The following is a 14,639-nucleotide window of genomic DNA, read 5'->3' as shown; positions in this document are numbered from 1 at the left end:
GCAGCTGTCTCAATAACCAAACAAAGTGAAATAAATAGCAATTGATGGATGCCAATGTTTGGAAGTGTGAAGCTGATTTAGATAAAGTAGACATTTCAGTTTGAGATCTAATACAAAACAAAACAGCAGCCACAAGGAGCCTTTTCCCATTACTCTGCCAGGGATAATCTTTATCTAAATCAATACTATAAAAGTAACAAAAGACACAAAGTTGTCTGATGCATAATTCATTTATTATGAAATCATGTAAGACTCAAATAACTGAGACAGGATTACTTATGTGATCATTAAACCCAGGGCAATTTCTACAGATTTTTAGCCCTGCTTAATGGAAATCTTAGTTGCAGATATATATTTAGCCAGATTTCATTCCAAATATTGTTCCTACCAACCAATTATTCCTCATTACAGTTGACATGCTGTACTTCCTTACTGTAATAGAGTATAAAAATTGCTTATTCTTTTATTGCACCAAAGAAATACAAAATATGAAAAGTACTACACAACAATCCCCTTGACAATTATTCATGCTACTTATATGTTGTAGTTTAATTACTAACAACTCTAACTTAATCACTTTTTAATAAACTTGCTTTTCAACAGGAATATTTCAACTATACTAGCCATGATATTTACATCATGCAAGAATCAAATTTTGCATAATAATTAAGCTTACGTTTTATGTGAAGCACACACATAAGACTTATGTTTAGTAGGACCACACTGAAAAGAAAAATGATCATCAGCACAATGGAAATGTAACTCATTAAACAACACAAAGTGGCCTCAAAGAGTTAAAAAGATTAACTTTTATATAAAATTGATGGCATACTATGCTAAACTTATACAGAGAGCCATGAAAAGCTTAAAACTTTTTTAAAGGGGCATAAGAACAAGCTAGTCCAGTATGACCTGCTAGTTTGATAACTGAGGATGGCACCTCTCTGCACTGTGGCATTAGTGTAGTAGTTTTCCACTGCTGCATAGCAAATTATCACTAACTGAGGGACTTAGAAAAGCATAAATTTAATATTTTACTGAGGGACTTCTTAGAAAAACGCAAATTGAATATTTTAAAGTGTCCATGGATGAAGAGTCTGGTTATGGGTTTTCTGAGTCCTCCACTCAGGCTTAAATCAAAGTGTAGACTGGGGCTATGATCACATCTGAAGCATTGGGTCTGCTTTTGCAAACACTGGTTGTTCACAGAATTCATTTCCTAGTGATTGTATGACTGAGGTCCCTATTTTCTTGTTAGCTGTTGAACAGAGACCACTCTCAGTTCCCAGAAATTGTTTTTTAGTTCTTTGCCCTCTCTACAACATGGCAGTTTTCTCCTTCGATGCCAGCCGGAAAACATCTCTTATGTTTCAGATCTCTCTGACCTCTTTTCAAGGATTACTTGATTAGGTCAGGCTTACCCAGGATAGTCCCTTTTTGATGAACTCAAAGGCAACTGATTAGGAAACTTATTTACATCTGCAAAATCACTTCTGCCATATACAGTCCCATAGTTATGGCACTAATACCCTATCACTACCACAGTTACAAATCCTACTTAGATATCATAGTTACCACAGATCCACAGATATCCTAGTTACAAATCCTACTTATACTCAAGGGAAAGGGAGTTTACAGGGCACGTACACCAGGGTGTGGAATCTTGTGGTCATCTTAGAATTCTGCCTACCACAGTATATTTCTACTCTAGCTTCTGAATAGCATTTCAGACGTCCTGTGGTCATGGGATGCTGAAAGACAATTTTTATTCTATTGTTTTTCTTCAAACTAAATTTGGGAGGGCGCTCAGCAGAGAGCTATGAGGCATTTGGCTGCTGAATGCACAGGAACCAAGAGACAGATCTGAAGTCCTGGAGTGGAAGCTGTCCACCAGCCGCTCAGTGCAGCAAGAGGTGAAAACGGCTAGAAAAAGCCACAGCTGCACTTTGGTTGTCCACTCTGGCACTAGACTGCACGTTGACCAGCTGGCTTCATCCACTGACATGTAGAAAGCAGAGAGAACAATCTAGGAAAGGGTGAGAGTAGCATGTTTGGTGCCCTAATGCTATAGCTTCCATATTACCTTCATTATAGATTCTTTATAGACTAGATTTTTTTCCCCTGCTTCTTATAGCAAGGAACTGTGGCCTAGCTCTGTTCTTACCTGTGGTCATGGCCAATTTTACAGATATCTCTTTTACTGCCATCATAATAGATCACAGTGTAATTATTGCCTGGGTGCAAATCCTAATTTGACAGTTTATTGGCAACACAGCTTTGGGAATTACCTTGCCTATAAAATATACATAGTAATAACAAATCAGAGTTTCTGAGTCGAAATACTTAAAACAAGTGAAGCAACCCAGATAGGTACCAAGAAAAAAGAAAATAAATGGTACTGTTGTTATTGTTATACCTAGAATGAGGTGGGTGTTATAGTTACTTTGCTCCCAAGGTATACCCAGAATCTAGTGCCATGTCTGGCCTATGACATCTACTCAACGTGTGCCTGTTAAAACTCTGTTAAGCCTATCTTTCCCCTTCTGATGTACCCTCAGTCTAAACAGTTGTTAGAGTGATAGGAACATGTCATTCTCCATCCTCAATTTTCAGTGGTATCTCACTGACTCCAGAATGAAATTCCCAAACCACAGCAAGGCAAACAAGTTTCCTTCCAACCCTTCGAGGAGATCTCCAGCCTCATCTCCCAACAATCTGTCTTCAAGTCATGCTGAACTACTGCTGTAGCCAAAATACCAGGTTTATTTCTCCAACTGCTTCCTTTTCCTTCTGAGAAATTATTAACCATAATTTAAGAATCAGCTTAAGTGTTTTCACTTGGGTGGGGTCTTTCACAAGCTCCTAACCAGACAAGATTCACCCTCTTTTCCTTTCTGCTTTGTACTTATCTCAACTATGATCCTTGCAAGATTTATGAACTGGTTGGCATAACAACCTCCTTTATGAAACTATGAGTCCTTGAAAGGAGGAATCATAGCTTATTAATCTTTCTAGCATCAGTACTTATCCATGTGACTGGAATACATTCATTGATCAGTAAATGTTGCAGTAAATGAAGGAGGATTGGAAGGGAGGAAGGGCACAAAGAAGATTTAAGCCAGATGCATAACCCTCCAAAAAAGAATCACCATGCCTAGAATCCCACCAATAATTATATCATTTTTCATGTCCTGAAAATAACTTGAATGGCAGAAAACATTAATCACTAACACCTTGGTGTGCGAGTTTCTTTCATTACTTTTGTGCAAGAAAAGTGAGACCACTGGCAACATGGCTATTTGATGCTTGATGACAGTAATGCATAAAGAAGGAGATATATCTAAGAACCAGTTTATTAGCAGGTATAGAAGCTCATCCAATAGAATAGCTGGTTGAACTGGAAAATCTAGAGTCATTCTAAGAAAATCCAGAACATTCTAAGACAGTCCAGAGGTTCTAAGACAATCACTAGTCTGAAAAAGTGTGCCTTCCTTAGTCTTTATTAAGGTTTTACTGTACTGAACATCCAAATTTACTTTTCTAAATCATAATTTAATAGCCACTACCCCAATGGTGATTGATGCAAGCAATCAAGGTCATTGATGCACACTGATGGATGCAGGCTCCCAAATTATCAAGCCAGCTTTTCAGCAGCCAGCTTCTGCTCTGGGAACAACTAGCTTAGGGTTTCATATACTCCCTTTCTTTAGGGACTCAAGGGACTGCCCGACACGGTATTCTCATCGGTAACATCACTTTTTTCTTATGAGCAGCTCTGGCTTTCATATTTCTTGAATAGCCAGCTTTTAAGAGGCACCGGAAAGGTGTTTGGTATTCTTGTAAGATGGAAATGCTTGTCATTAGCAAGAGGAGAAAACTGGCATTTGGTCTGGGGTACCGCCTATTTCAAATTGTTTTTACATAATCTTGGATTTGATCAAACTCTCAATTCACGTGCCAACTGTTCCTTTTCCATAATTTTTAAACCCTAATGACTTTAACCTAAAGTTAATCAACACATTTTCATTAATAAACATAGAGATCATTTTGATTAATTAACATAAAATCGTGAAAATCTGTTTGTTACTCAGTGTCCAAAAAACACTTTTCATCATTTTTCTATGACTCTCTATATTTTGGAGAGGAAAAGCAATAAAATTCATGGAGGGAATCAAATGGGCAAACGTATTTATGTCAACTGCGTTTTTTTAAACAATTAGATCATTTCAAAAATATGATAAATAAAAACATTCGTTTCTATTATTTATCTATGAGATGATAAGGTATGACTATAAAGAACAGAAAGTGTATGTATGCGTGAGTATTTACTGTCAGAACTTGTGTATCCAAATGGGTCTTTTACCCTTCAAAGAAGCTGTGTGGGGAAGTTATGCAGTGGTTCCAAGGACGCTGCCTTTGCTCAAACGTTTTCCAGCTCCCCTTTTGGGAATTCCCTTTAAATTCTGGCTACTATCAAGCTCAAACCTTCCAATCCTCTGTACCAGTGAGAATGAGAATGAATGGGATTTTTAGAACCATATCTTTACTGGTAAGCATTTCTGAAAATGACAGATGACTCCCATGGCAGATGCCTTGTGGGCCCTGGTGATGAGTACCCTGGTAACGGCTTGAGCTTCCCATGGTCGCTTGTCTCTCTCACCTCACCAGGAGTGTCATATCTGGCTAACCAGCAAATATGGGCTCCTGAAGCTTGGCGTGGCTGGCCAAGGTTCCATCTGCAAATGGTTTCCTCATGCATAAAGGCAATAGAACCTAAAGTCTGCCTGAAGCCCACTAGTGTGCTCACTGCCATTAGCATGAAAAATAACTCAAGCTTTATCCAACTCACAGAAAAGGCACAGACTCTTCTCATCATATTTAAACTACTTTGTCTCGTAAACTGCATCACCAAAAAGGGCGATTTTCAAAGAAGAGAGCAACATGGCTATTTTTCATTGACTTATGCACAGGTTTGCTAGGGAAGGAGGTAGAAATCCATGGTTAGAATAAACCTTTTGTATTATCATTGAATTTCAATTATGTAGTATCCTTGCCTACATTACCAGAATAATTAGAAGTTCAATTCACAGCATCATTGTTAGTCACAGCAATCTTAATAATTAATTTCTTGCTACCCAGGGTAGAAATGAGCCTCTACAATTCTATTCCATTTGGAAAAAGCATCTTGGATTCACCATTCCCTTAAGCTCCTGACTTCGAAAGTTAGAAACGGGATTTTGAAAAGGTCATTTTTCTATATATTATATCATTTACTTTTATATTTTTGAGACTTATGCACTGTGTATTGAAGTACTTTTTTACTATTGTACCACTAAATAGCAGAAAAGAAAATGACACACTACTCTGTGCTTTCTTCTCATTCTAAAATCCTGTTACTTTTGTAGTACTCACTGATATGTGTCCCTAAAATTGCAAGTTTCTACATGAACTTGGGATTCATTTTATTAAAGATCCTGGGCATAAAGAGAAGCTTATTTTTCTCTTTGTGGACTTAATCCTGTAACTTCACAGGGTTAGTAAAAACCCTTTAGAGCTTATATTTTTCCAAGATATCAGAAATATGGAGTCATTCAATCAGGAATTGTTTAAGAAAAAATTATATTTAAGCCTTAAATAAGCAATGGAGAAAACGCAATATAATTCTCCCTGTTAAGAAAATGAACTCTGGAATATTACTAATTTGATAATGGCTGTGCATACCTGGGAAGAATGAGTTGCAACTCTAAGCAGATAATATACCAGACCAATTTGAAGAGAGAATTTATGAAGTAAGTCATAAAAAAATACATTAAAAGACATTCAGGGAGGTACAAATTCTAATGTGGTACTCAGGGCCTGCTCTCTTCACAGGCAAAAAGAGGGAAATGCCAAGGATAAGTTTAAAGGGGGCCAAGGCCCATCTGCTTCCCAAGATCTCCCAGGCACCATTCTTTCTTTGCACCTTCAGACAGGCTTTGCTTGCAGCTGTGATCACCTGGTCCCATTTGCATGTGGTTGGATCAATTACATCTGAAGTAAGAATAGACTTAAGCAGCAACAAAGCAACAGATACATTATGTAGCATAGAATGACTGAAGCCCTGCTGTGATCTTAGGATCCAGGGTATAACTAGTTTTTCTTTTATATTTAAATCCATAGCTTACCTCTAATACCTGTCTACCATTTACCAGAATTCCTCTTTTTGCTTAGAAAGTCCCAAATACTGGTTACCTCCCTGGGTCTCTGGAGATTGCCTTCTCCTCAGTGTCCCACTGTGGTAATCTAGCTATCCACGCAATATGAGCCTACTACTTCTTGAGGAATTTGTCTGATCCTTGAGTTATCTAGTAACCTGTTAAATATCAGTACACATGAGATAATGATGACCCGTCAAGGTTAATGCCCTTCTACCCGTGGTGAAGTCAGACAAGCTTTGCCTTCTACCACCTTACACAGGCATACACAGACACATGTATGCACACAATCGTATATACGATCAGTTAAAAGTCTGTTCCCTAGCAATCTACTGAGTTCCACTGAAAAACAATCCTTTTGAGTGTTTTTTTTTTTTAATTGAAGTATATTTGATTTACAATGTTGTGTTAGTTTCAGGTGTACAGCAAAGTGATATATATATGTATATATGTATATTCTTTTCCAGATTCTTTTCTATTATAGGTTATTACAAGATAGTGAATACAGTTCCCTGTGCTATACAGTAGGTCCTTGTTGTTTATCTGTTCTACATATAATAGTGTGTATCCTTTAATCCTAAACTCCTAATTTATCTCCCCCCTCTTTTCCCCTTTGGTAACCATAATATTGTTTTCTATGTCTGTGTTTTTTTGTTAATTATTGTTTCATATTAACCAATAGTAAAATCAACTTAATGGGTTCATGGTCAACAATTTTTTAAAAATGGAACAAACTAATATTGAATTGAGTACACTAGAAAAAAATGGAATGGAATTCATTCTTTAGGATAAGAGAAGAGAAGAGAATAGGTGAATGCTCTGAAAGTAGAAAGGGTCAGTAGTATTTTGGAATTTTGGAATAGTAGGAATTCTTTTCTAATTATGTTTATGTGTTCTAGGTCATGACAAAAATACACTTCTTACTGCAGTTCATGATCAAATACTTTTAAAAAACCATACATTAGAGCACTTGGAGAGTAAGGCATCATATCTACAAAATACCTAAATGAAATTACAAATTTGTCACCTTAAATGGGTTACACATTAAGCCAGTATTTCCTTACAGATACAACAACAAATGTAGTTTCATCTGCTAAATTTGTTATTTTCAAGAAAGCAGATAAGCAAAGCTCTGAGGGAATGGGAATCTAGATGAGTAAATTCTGATGGCAGGATAAAGAAGTAATAAGGCCTGTATCTGAACAGTATACTGGGTGAGTTTGGGGCTGGAAGTGCCTGGGTATGCAGGGGCTAGCGTAATCAGGGCACCCACATGAACTTGGAAGAGTGAACTAATGACACTAGAGAGAAGGGCTTGGCAAAGGGAGCTCCACATGTATAATTATCCCAGTGTTGATGGGTTGTGTTGAGCTGAACTGGTGAAGAAAAATGATGGTGATACCTGATATTTGTCTATATCTTCACAGTTTTCAGAGCATTTTTCACACCTATTATATTATTTTATCCTCATGAGAAGGGGTGGAACTAAAATGAAGCAAGTGAGGCACCGAAGTGCAAACTTTGAGGAGGTACTCGTTCTCAGGGTCCCGTAAGTGTCCTGCACACTTCGCTCATGTCATCCTAATCTGGGTTGTCATCATGAGAGGAGATATCATTAATTCTGTGTTAGATATCAGGAAATTTAGGTACACAGAATTTAAGGGCAAGTGTCACTAATAGTGTTGAATCTGGGTTTAAACACTTGTCCCCCTGACTCCTGGGAAAAATGCAATTTTTATCTACTTCAGACAACCTCAGTAAGGACATATCACATGAATTTAGAAAACAATAAATCGGCAAGATAGGAATCATACTACACTTACTTGCTATGAAATGTTTGTTCAGAAAGAATGGCAAACTGTAGCCAGTAAGGTTTCAGTCTTGGATCCCTGCATTACAGTTGAGGCACTTCCATTTCAGAAAGACACAGACAAATTGGAAACCATTTAGGGAATGATAAAAAAAAATGATTAGAGAAAAGAAAGGTTTGATTTATGAGGCCATATTAAAGGAGATAAGTGCCTATTACTCGGCTAAGTGACAACGAGGGATATGATAAGAATCTACAAATATTGGGAGACTGTAAATACGGGTAATACTAAGGACTTTGAAGTGTGCTACAAGATAGAACTAGAAGGAATGGAATGGAATAAAATGTGACATTGCAGACAATAAGAAGAGGACTTTGGGAAAGGGATTCATTAAGTTGAGTAGTAAAACATAAAAGAAGGGAGAGGAGAAAGGGGAGAAAGAGAGGAGAAGAAGAAAAAAGAACGGGAGTATGAAGAAAGAAAGCAAAAAAGGAAAAAGGAAGGAAGGAGAGAGTAAGGGAAAGGGGGGAGAGAGAGAGGGAGAGAGACCGAGAGAGAGAGAGAGAGAGAGAGGAAGGAAGGAAGGAAGGGAGAGAGGAAATTTCAAAATTTGCCCCTTATATATATTTTTCTACAAAATACAGCAGCAATATTGATATTGGTTTCTGAATAGAATTTTTAAATATAAAAGACATGAATGATTATCATAATTTTAATAAATAAATGTTCATTGGTGACTTACTAAAAATAGAATCCAGAGTGTAAGGAATGCTTCTGTAAAACAGCTCTGTTTTACAAAAGAAGTTACTAAAAAAAGAAGAAAGGAAAAAAAAAAGAAATAGGAAACTATGTCTTATATCTATATAAGACATATCTAATAATAGGAAATATCAGAAATAAATTTCTGGCAGGTCCCAGGCAGCATAAACATCTCCCCAGAAACCTAAGCCACAAGGAGATGGCATCAATACTCTACCTCAGGGGAGAAGGCTACCACTAAATCAAAAGGAGACAGTAATGGGGAGCTGATGAAGCCCTGCAAAGCCATTGCTGCTATTAAATTCAGGGCCTGGGCATAGGGAACTTGCCAACCTTTGGCTAGACTGCTACGCATAACAGTTAATGTAATTGAAACTGAATTATAAGACTGCCCTGGCACACATCCTACTTTAAAAATCCAACACATAATAATGTTATTAAAATAAAGACATCTGGAAAGAACCTATGGTCCCATTGTCTCTTTGTAGCTGGCACCTGCCTTCTTAAGGCATCCTTCATGATTCTTTCCTCTACTGTAAAATGGCAAAGTGGTGAAAAAGGTGCTCCTATTAGGTGAATAACAAGGTTAACATGGGTTGAGCACCAACTAGGTTCCAAACAATGTGCCAGCCCTGTCTCTTTTATAACCTCCTACACCATTGAGATCCATATTCTTCATTTCACAGATTAAAAATCTGTGGTCAAAGAAGTTAAGTAATTTGCCCTAAATCACTTAGATAGTAAGAGAAAGAGCTAGGAATGAATAGAATTCCAGTCTGTTCATCTTCAAAGCATTTCTGTTATACCTTCACACTCAGCAAGTTGCCCAGTGCATAACACATAGTAAGCATTTAATTAATATGTATGGATTTATTTGAAGGGAATTGATGGTATAATTGAAATGTGAAAGGAATCTCCAACAACTTTGGCCATAACTTGAAGTGTTGCCAAATTTTCACCAACTGTTGAATTGTATGTGAGCCAATTACAGCCACATCTATAAAATGGCATTTTTGAAGAACAAAGTATCTTTGCCTTCTTTGGTACTTATGTTACCACAATATATACTAGATTTCCTTGGATAAACAGAAAATGGATCTAGCATCTGCTTTATTTCAATAAATGCTAAACTTGTACAAAACAACATATATGATCACTTCATGCCTTGTATGGTGTTAGACTGACTGAGAATTAAGACTGACTATCATTATTTGATTACCTAAATATAAAAAGTACTGTTTATGTGCTCCCAAGAGGATACAGAGAAACTGGATACCCAGTCTCTGTACTTACAGAGCTTATAATTCCACTGGAATCAAGATATAAATGTATGGGAAGGTAAATAAATCAAGGTTTAAATAGCCATTTGAGATTTCCTTTCCAATAGATTTCATTCAGCTAATATTTAGGGAGCCATACTATGCACCAGAATATGCATTAGGTATCAGCATACAAAAAAGAGTAAGACGGGATCACTGGCCTCAAGAACCCTATGGTCTAGTGGGGAAGAAAACTTTCAAATGTAGTTTCAAAACAAAATGATTCGCCCTTTAGAGAAAGGCATATGGTGCTAAGGAATGCAGATGAGGAAAGGTTTAACTCTGCTGACAGTGGGCCTGAAGGTTTTATCAATGAAGACTTTCCAAAGGAGGTGAGGCCCAAGCTGGGTCCTGACAAATAAGTAGGAGCTTTCAGGCCAAAAAGGGAGAACACTCCAAGAAGAGGAAACATTATGTACTAGTTTATGCAAGCATAAAAATAATTGAAGAATGTGGCAGATAGTGATAAGGAAGTCTTATTAGCAAAATTACTAATATTTTATGGGCAGGATGGTATAAATATTACTTAAAAATATTCAATTACAGTTTTTTTCAGGTTCACTTGAACGCCATAAATACTGAGATGGATTCAAGGAGCTCTCAAGCAGGACCTTAACATTCGACTAGCACATTGGCATGTTTCCCTTCTTCACAGTAGGGTAACTCATTAAAAGGAATGTATTCAGACAACATAAGCTAAAGTATACCTTCCTGTTTAGATTAGCATATCCAATATATGAGGACCATCATTAACATTTTATAAATCATCTATTATATAATTTAAATGTTCATTAGTGTTCAAGAGCATATCCACTTTTGGGAAACTAATCAGAATTGCAGCAGAGGCATCAGGAAATATTTGATTAGTTAAAAGCTAAGAAGTGAGAATCATTTCTTTTAAATGCCCATTTATAAAAGTGTATACATTGATCAGCATGGATATGTTACAGAAATTTCTGAATCTGAGTAAGTCTTAAATCTCACAAATAATGCTGTGAAGCATTCTTTTGAAGCACTGAGTGTAAGGAACACAGTGGAATCAAAGTTATAAAAATTATAGACAATAACGTTTACAGCCACAGAATTCTGATTATAAGAATTCCAGGAATTAAACAGTTGCACTCCTCACTTTCCTACAAACATAAACTAGAAAACTGGGTGATGACATTCACCTTGCCCATTTCTAAGGTTAGGGAAAGCTTTATGTATTAATTCTCTCAAAGTGAAAACAAGGAATAAGTTCACATTTAACCCTGGACAAATTTAATTGAAACCTCATAAAACATTCCACATGAATGGTTTTCAACAAAAACCTGATATCCTTAAAGAATAACAAACTCTAGAGCTTCCTTTTCAAACATAATCAACGTTGTCATTGAACTTGGTCACTCGTACCTCCTGTGAATGATTGCCTTTTGCAAATGAATTTTAACAGAATTTCCCCACTCCACTCTCACCAGTGTCTTTACCTCTCCCTCTTTATTTTTTTGCTTCCTGGAAAGAGTCCACTTTTTTCTTAGCCATGCCTTGCCCATCACTTCTGGCAGGACTCAGTTGCACCTTTAAGATATTGAGTGGCTGGTTCAGAAAGCTAAGACCTGTCCCTTCAAATTCAAACCTGAGTCAGGCACTGAATTATATTGGATTAAATCCTGATTTGCTCCAAGCCCCATTTTCCTATTGACTTCTGTTTGCCCAGTTACTGATAATCTTGCCTGGTTCGTGTATAAAACTGTATCCTGCTCTCCCTTGGTTGATGGAGTCTCTCATTTTGACTTCCTATCACAAGCTTTGACTGTAGTCTTTGACTGTGTCTTGCTCTTTTGGATAAAACCACTACTCAGGTATGTTTTTCCCTTCCTGAGCCCAATACGTCCTGGTTTCTGTTTTACAGGTTTTGCCTTGTGTCAACTTAGAGCAATTTCCTTTAATGCTCATTTCCTTCAAGATACTTTTTTAAAATTATTTTTTATTCTCCTTTCCTTCTTTTTTCTCTCTCTCTCCTAACACACACACATATACATTTTTACCACATTATCAAATACCTGTTTACAATTGTCTCTAGGAATTTCACATGCGATTATATGTTTATAGTTATATAGTTTATATATATATGCATATATATAGTATAGAGGTATATAGTTTATATCTCATATTAATACATAAAATCTAAACACAAGGAGTCCTTCTATTTCCCTTGCCTGAAAATTGGAGCTCAGTAAATTGTACTGAGTGAGTAAACTTGTTGGGCTCATTCATTCATTTATTCATTCAACAGATATTTACTGAATGCCTGATATATGTTAGGCATAATAAGTGCTACACTCAACATTAGATTCATCCGCATGACATTTCTCATACTGCTTTACTTTCTCTACCTTGCACATATCTTTTTCATGGTCTTCTTAGAAATCTCTGTTCATCATTCATGATTCAATTTAAACATCAGGTTTTCTTCTCTGGCCTTCTTAGAAATCTCTGTTCTTCTCTGGTCTTCTTAGAAATCTCTGTTCATCATTCATGATTCAATTTAAACATCAGGTTTTTCATAAAATATTTTCTAGCCTTTAGAAGTTGATCAGTCCCTTCTCTTTAATATCACCCCAGAATATGGCATTTTACCACATTTCATAATAATTACTTGCTCATGTGTCTGTCTTCTCCCAACTAGACTCACTCTGTGGGAAAACAGGTGATTTCTGCCTCCCCAGTCCTTGTGTCTACTATGTATGGCACATAGTAGGTCCTCAATCAATAGTAAACTAAATATGATAATAAGGGCACCTCTATGTGCCAGATTTAGTATAAAATCAACATCCTGCATTTTAATAGTATTACCCATAAGCAAGCCAAAACAAGTAATTCCAGGGACCTCTAAAATTTTAGAAGCCTTTTAGCGTTAATTCAGACCAGCTTATTTTTTTAATGGAATCATAAACACTAAATTTAATTGTCACATCTCCTAAATGCAACACGTTGCAAAACCCATTGGGAATTTATATTAACCCTCTTTTTGTAACCAGACATAGCGAATACTATAAGTTAAGTAATTTGATACACTATGTGGATGAAGAATGTCACCTGAAGAATATCAGTAAACAAAAGATGTTGTGCCCATCAAGCCCTCAGCCACTGCAGCAGCCCCAGCTGTGCACCCTGAGGGGATTCAGGATGGAGAAAAACAGGATACTGGCCCTAGATAGTTAAGGTGCATGTCAAAGGAATGATTTCAGCGAGCCCAGATTCTTACATCTTCCCACACATAGAAAAGCACTAAATTCATTAACCTGAGATGACTGTTTTTTCTTTAATTAGCAGTAATCTTTTGTTGCTCAACTACTTGGGTTTTTTTTTGCGAAAACTTCAATATATCCTGGCCTCTCCCTTACCTCTTCAGAACAGTCCCTCAGAGCTATCTGAGAGGCTGTCTCCCAGGCTTAAGCCCTCAGTATGTCCTCTGAATAAAACTTAATTCTCAACTTTCAGGATGTGCGCTTTTTTTTTTTCAGGTGACGACTATGAGGAGGTGAGTCCAAAGATTCTGATTGTTTATTATGAGAAGAATGGCCCTTCCTCCATCATTTACCTACAGCCATTCAATTTCACCATTTTTTATGATAATGACTCCTCATTTATATCTCCAGCTCAGAAGTCCCTGCACTCCAAATTTCTTTTCCATCTCAGTACACATCACCTCCATTGGAATATCTCAGAGACATTTAACACACGATGTGTCCAAAAGAGGACTCTCAATTCTACCCTCACTCCTCCCCATCACTGTAAATGGCACATCTAATACCTCAAGTAAGAAGCCCAGGCACAATGACCTTGATGTGGTCTTAACTCTGCCTTTTCTCTCTCTACTCTCCTCCAGCCCTTAATAAGTCTTGCTGAGTCTTCATCCAAAACAAAGCAAACTCTTCTGTCTCCTGTAATGTACTGTACTAGTAACAATCCCTATTACTTCTTGACTTTGGTACTGAAACAACTTCTAACTTGTCCACCTTACTTCTTCTCTTATGCCTTGCAATCAAAGGGGTTCCTTAAAATATGTATTGGATCATCTTATTCCATATATATATATATATGTAAAACAACCATTCAGTGGCTTCCCATTAGAATAAAATTCCAAATCCTTTTAATGACTTATCAAGTATTGCCTCCCTCTCTAATAGTTCTTAAATGTTCCAGCCTCAGTGATCTTTGAACATCTGCGACAGAAGTTCTTTATGGACTCAGAGCCTTTGCACCTGTTATGCCTTCTTCCTGAAATGTTCCTCCCCCTTATTCTTTTCACTGTTGGTTTATTCTCAGCATTCTGACCTCTGTTCAAATATTACTTTTTAGAGAGACCTTCCCTGACCATGCTATTTAAATAGCTGTCCCCTCAACTCCACAGAAACACATAATTTAAAATATATTCTCATCATCTTATTTGATTACTTCTTAACTCTTAACACAATTGGTAACTTTAATAATACTTCTCTTTACGTGGGTCTTATTTGTCTTCCCCCTTAGAATATAAACTCTGTTATGCAAAAACTCTGACTGTCTGA

The sequence above is a fragment of the Balaenoptera ricei genome, chromosome 5, assembly GCF_028023285.1.
Source record: "Balaenoptera ricei isolate mBalRic1 chromosome 5, mBalRic1.hap2, whole genome shotgun sequence".
Lineage (NCBI taxonomy): Eukaryota > Metazoa > Chordata > Mammalia > Artiodactyla > Balaenopteridae > Balaenoptera > Balaenoptera ricei.
This window is presented reverse-complemented; position numbering follows the sequence as displayed.